This window comes from Cebus imitator, unplaced genomic scaffold (genome assembly GCF_001604975.1).
Source record: "Cebus imitator isolate Cc_AM_T3 unplaced genomic scaffold, Cebus_imitator-1.0 Scaffold261, whole genome shotgun sequence".
NCBI lineage: Eukaryota > Metazoa > Chordata > Mammalia > Primates > Cebidae > Cebus > Cebus imitator.
Genome location: NW_016107576.1, coordinates 5,914,820 through 5,921,212, shown reverse-complemented (window position 1 = coordinate 5,921,212; position 6,393 = coordinate 5,914,820).

Sequence of the window (6,393 nt, the reverse complement as noted above, 5' to 3'; positions counted from 1 at the left end):
GATACAGTCTCATTCTGTTACCCAGGCTGGAGTGCAGTGGCATGATCTCAGCTCACTGCAGCCTCCACCTCCTGAGTTCAAGCAGTTCTGCTTCAGCCTCCCAAGTAGCTGAGATTACAGATGTGTGCCACCAGGCCTGGCTAATTTTTGTGTTTTTAGTAGAGACGGGGTTTCGCCAAGTTGGCCAGGCTGGTCTCAAACTCCTGACTTCAGATGATCTGCCTGCTTTGGCCTCCCAAAGTGCTAGGATTACAGATATGAGCCACCTTGCCAGGCCAACACAGGATGTTCTGAAACAGCACAGCCCAGTGTCACCTCAATCAGTAATTAATTAATGACACTCCCCGGGTATCTCCTGGAGTCCTTCTTCCTGCAGGGGAGGGGAGGCTGAGGCTGCAGAGGCCCCATTCAGAGGGCTGTTGAATAACTCATGGCTATTAAGAAATAATGTCCACTAAGTCACATGTAATTCTGTATTTAACATTTAAATATTTAATTAATTAAATGGGCCAAATATTTAATTAAGCACCATCAAAGCCACCATGAGCCTCCACTCTGCATAATTCAAAGGCAGGCCAGCTTCCCTCCGAGGCCCCATCCTCCCCCTGAGAATGCTGTCAGTACTCCACGCCTGGTGGGAAGCATTCCCTCTGGTACTCCATTCCTTTTTTTCCGAGACAAAAATCTCGCTACGTTGCCCAGGCTGCTTTCAAACTCCTGCACTCAAGCAATCATCCTGCCTCAGTTCCCCAAAGCACTGGGATTACAGGTGTGACCCACTGTACCCATCCATCTGATACCACATTCTGAGACTCAGGGCATCCCATGTACTAGACAAAGTCGCTTGTTTGTTTTTGTTTTGTATTGTTTGTTTTTGAGACAGGGTCTCCCTCTGCTGCCCAGGCTGGAGTGCAGTGGTGCAATTTCAGCTCACTGCAACCTCTGCTCCCTGGGATAGCTGGGATTACAGGTGTGCGCCACCATGCCCAGCTAATTTTTGAATTTTAGTAGAGACGGGGCTTCACCATGTTGCCCAGGCCGGTCTCCAGCTTCTGGCCTCAAGTGATCTGCCTGCTTTGGCCTCCCAAAGTGCTGGGATTATAGGTGTGAGCCACTGTGCCCCATCACAATTTTTTTGTTTTGTTTTTTGAGGCAGAGTCTTGCTCTGTTACCACGCTGGACTGCAGTGGCATGATCTTTGCTCACTGCAACCTCCACCTGGTTCAAATGATCTTCCTGCCTCAGCCTCCTGAGTAGCTGGGACGACAGGCACGTGCCACCACGCCAGCTAATTTTTTGTATTTTTATTAGAGACGGGGTTTCACCTTGTTGGCCAGGATGGTCTTGATCTCTTGACCTCATGATCCACCCACCTTGGCCTCCCAAAGTGCTGGGATTACAGGTGTGAGCCACCGCGCCCGGCCATGGTTGTTTGATTAGACTCCAGGCTGGCTGTGCTGGAGACAGAGTTCCCCCATGGCCACCCTTTCCTCTTTCTCCTCCCCAAGTAGACACAATTAAGACTGTCTGCTGGGTTCCCCTGGAGGCCATGTGGTACCAGTCTTCCTCTGATGACAGATTCAGAGGAATCACAAGGGTGAACATGTGACCCAGTCTGGACCAATCAGTATTCTTCTCCAGGATTTTTGTAACTGTGAGTTAAAGGGGGTAAGAGTTTTTTAAGCCAGCCTTGCTCTGTCGCCCAGGCTGGAGTGCGGTGACACAATCATGGCTCACTGCAGTGTCAATCTCCGGGGCTTCAATTATCCTCTTGCCCCAGCCTCCTGAGTAGCTGGGACTGGTCAAGTACCATTGTGCCGGCTAATTATTTTTACACAGACGGGGTCTTACTGTGTTGCCCAAGATGGTCCCATGGTATTCTAATCTCTGCATTCAGCTGTTCCTGAAGACAGGCCTACCCTGATCTTCCTGTGGGAGGACAGGTGAGTCAATACCTGACCTGTGTGTTTAAGCCAATGGAAATCAGTTTTCTGTCCCTTGTATACAAAAGTGCCCTGACCAATATGTACTGCACCATTATAACCATGTAGCTTATATGCAAATAAGAGGACTTTTAACTATTTAACTGTAAATAATACCTGTATTAGATTAGATTAGTGCAAAATCTTTTTGCATTTACTTTTAAGCAAAAACCACAATTACTTTTTTTTTGAGACGGAGTTTCGCTCTTGTTACCTAGGCTGGAGTGCAATGGCACGATCTCGGCTCTCCGTGACCTCTACCTCCTGGGTTCAAGCAATTCTCCTGCCTCAGCCTCCCAAGTAGCTGGGATTACAGGCGCGCGCCACCATGCCCAGCTAATTTTTGTATTTTTTAGTAGAGACAGGGTTTCACCATGTTGACCAGGATGGTCTCGATCTCTTGACCTCGTGATCCACCCACCTCAGCCTCCCAAAGTGCTGGGATTATAGACGTGAGCCACCGCGCCCTGCCTTTTTTGTTTTTTTTTTGGAGATGGAGTCTTGCCCTGTCGCCCAGGCTGGAGTGCAGTGGTGCAATCTCAGCTCACTGCAACCTCCACTTCCCGGATTCAAGCGATTCTCCTGCCTCAGCCTCCCGAGTAGCTGAGACTACAGGTGCCCGCCACACGCCCTGCTAATTTTTGTATTTTTAGTGGAGATGGGGTGTCACCGTGGTGGCCAGGCTGCTGTAGAACTCCTGACCTCGTGATCCGCCTGCCTCAGCCTCCCAAAGTGCTGAGATTACAGGTGTGAGCCACCACACCTGGCAGCAAGGTGTGTTTCAGTTTCCTTGAATACATCCTCGGCTCTTCAGAATGAAGAGCCTGGAAGGATGGGTCCCTCTGACACCTGCTACCCTGCTGATGAGGTCAGCGTGCTTCTGGAACTGCTGGATCCAGGGGTTCTGGTGACATCACCATCTCTCTATCCCTCTTCCTCTCCCTACCATGCCTCACCACACCCCATCTATTCCTTGTGTTTGCTTTCTATTACATTGGCTTCATTATCCTGCAAGTGTTCTTCCAGTTATAGCCCCACAGCTCCAGGCTTACCTTGTCCTTGCAAGAAATCCCTGTGGGAAAGGGAAGAATTTTTTCCCATTAGAACCGCAAAGGTGGCCTGGCATCTGTAATCCCAGCACTTTGAGAGGCCGAGGCATGTGGATCGCCTGAGATCAGGAGTTCGAGTCCAGCCTGGCCAACATGGTGAAACCCCGTCTCTACTAAAAATACAAAAATTAGCTGGGCGTGGTAGTGGGTGCCTGTAATCTCAGCTACTTGGGAGGCTGAGGCAGAAGAGGCAGGATAATCACTTGAACCCGGGAGGCGGAGGTTACAGTGAACCAAGATCGCACCATTGCACTTAGCAACAAGAGCAAAACTCTGTCTCCAAAAAGAAAAAGAACTACAAAGTTTCCAGAAAGGGATAGACTTGGGTTATGTGCCCATTCCTGAACAAATCACTGTGGCCACAGGAGGAATACATGGATTGGCTCAGCTGAGCAATGTGTCAGGCAGAGTTGGAAACAGAAGAAAGAGCGCTAAGAGAGGGGTGGTTCCCAGGAGAAGTTCCTGTGGCGCAGTTGACCACAGGAAGAGTGAGGGCAGCCGGCCACTCCTGTGACACCCTGTCTGGGAAGCCTCTCTACCCTGGAGACTTCACTCTGCAGAGGGCGCCCTCTGGGTGCTAGGTGTGGAGATGGGACTGGTGCAGGATGGGAGGAAGCGTGAGGAACGTGTGTGCTCAGTCTAGAGATGCACCCGGGCTATCACTGCTTATCCTTCCCCTGGTGGCAGGGAGTGGGTGAGAGGGTATTTCTATGTAGGCAGTTACATAGTGTGAACCAAAGGGGACAGGGAGAAGGCCCCAAGAACACCCTTACTGTGTACAAGCCAGTCACTCTGAGACTAGGGGCACAATTCCTTACCGAGCTGCCCAGGGAATGCCCTGCATTTTGGACATTACCACCCAAGGCTTCGTGAATCCATTTTCTTGCTGGTGGGAGCATAAATTGTTCCAACCAACCTTCACAGGGAGCAATGTGGAAGCATCAATCACATTTTAAAATGCACAGACTCCCAGCACTTTGGGAGGGTGAGACAGGCGGATCACTTGAGGTTAGGAGTTTGAGACCAGCCTGGCCAACATGGCGAAACCCTGTCTCTACTAAAAATACCAAAATTAGCTAGGCGTGGTGGCACACACCTGTAATCTCGCTACTCTGGAGGCTGAAACAAGAGAATGGCTTGAACCCAGGAGGCGGAGGTTGCAGGGAGCCAAGATGGTACCACTACATTCCAGCCTGGGTAACAGAGTGAGGCTCCATCTCAAAATAATAATAATAATAATAATGATAATTAATAATAATAAAGGCCGGGCACGGAGGCTCACGCCGGTAATCCCAGCACTTTGGGAGGCTGAGGTGGGTGGATCACCTGAGGTCAGGAGTTCAAGACCAGTCTGGCCAACATGGCAAAACACTCTCTCTGCTTAAATATAAAAATCAGCCAGGTGTGGTGGCACACACCTGTAATCCCAGCTACTTGGGAGGCTAAGGCAGGAGAATCGCTTGTACCTTGGAGGCAGAGGTTGTAGTGAGCCAAGACCGCGCCGTTGCACTCCAGTCTGGGTAATAATAGTGAAACTCCATCTCAAAAAACAAAAATCAATTTAAAAAAAGAAGCATCCTGACAATTCTCATGTGGCCCAGACCCTCTGGTCTAGATTTCCAGCCCCTGCGGAATTCCTAGTCTCCTCTTGTCTCCACCCCAGCACGTACCCAAACCTGGGGTTCAGGGGGTGGCCCTTTCTACTTGATTTCCCCGCTAAAGTGCCCCTCCCCTCCTGCTGGGCACTGGTGAGGCTGGCTTGCGGTGGAGGCTGGGGAAGGAGCAGGTCAGCCTCACAACCCCTGTGCAGGAGCCCCTCCCTGTCCTCCCCGTGCCCTGTCCCTCACCCCCTGGGGAAGGGAACTTGGCATTCTGTGAAGCATTGCTGGCCCCAGGAACCCTGGTGGGCTGCATGCCCGCATGGCCTGAGAGGACACCGCCAGCACTTGGCAGAAGAGTCACAGTGGCCAGCCCGCTCACTGCCAGTTCCTGAAGTCAAAACTGCCTGAAACTGCAGTGCTGGTTTGCCACTACCAGGAGGTGCCAGCAGCCTAATTTACACAGATGTCCAGGGTACCCCCAGTCATGCCACAGCAGGGAAAACTGCACCCCATCTTAGAAAACACCTGAGGGAGGAAGGCCGAATTGAAAAACTTCAATTAGCTGGGTGTGGTGGCACATGCCTGTAATCCCAGCTACTTGGAGGCTGAGGCAGGAGAATCGCTTGAACCCGAGAGATGGAGGTTGCAGTGAGCCACGATCCTGCCACTGCGCTCTAGCCTGGGCAACCTAGCGAGACTGTGTCTCAAAAACACAAACAAACAAAAACCTAAACCTGAACAGCAGGCACTGCTGAGGAAGGAAAAGAATTTTCACAAAAACGTAAGACAGGGATGAACCGGTAGTTTCATGGTGGAGGAGGACTGTCAGGAACCCGAAGAATCAAGTGATTTCTCTGTTTAAAAATTGAACCGATAAACTCAGGAAGGGAATGATCCCTGCTGAGAAATGAAAGTTCAAGGGGAAGGAAATCTCACTGCAGTGCAAAACCAGAAAAAGATTTGGAGGACAAACCCTGAAATCTAACATTCAAAAAAGAGAAAGAGAAGGGAAAAAAAAAGATATGAAGGGAAAACAATAATCAAACAACTCATTAAAGAGCATTTTCTTCCTTTCTTTTTTTTTTTCAGAGATGGGGTCTTGCTATGTTGCCTTGAAACTCTTGTGCTCAAGCAATCCTCCTGCCTCAGCTTCCCGAGTCGCTGGTTCTGAAAGCACACACCACTGTGCCCGGCTCCTAATTAAAGAACATTTTCTAAGCTGATGAAAGCCTTGATTAAAAGGGCAGATAAGAGTTCCAGGAGGGATTAATTAAAAAGACATATACTTAAACAGACCCTGGTGTAATTCCTGAATTATGAACTTCCAGACGAAAAGGAGGGTTACTTACAAAGGAAAGAAACATCGTGTTGATATTGGCTTTTTTTTTTGTCTGCCACCCTGGAAGTCAGGAGGTGAATGGAACAGTGATTTCAGAAACAAGGACAGTGACCCAGGAATCTATATCCACAAAAGGTATCATGCACATATCAAGGCAATGGCAAGAGATTTGTATTTTTATATTTTTGAGACAGGGTCTCACTCTGTCACCCAGGCTGGAGTGGCTGGCATGATCACAGCTCACTGCAGCCTTGGCTGGCTGGGCTTCAGCAGTCCTCCCATCTTAGCCTCCCAAGTAGCTGGGACCACAGGTATGTGCCACTGTGCCCTACTAATTATTTTAATTTTTTTTTTTTTTTTTT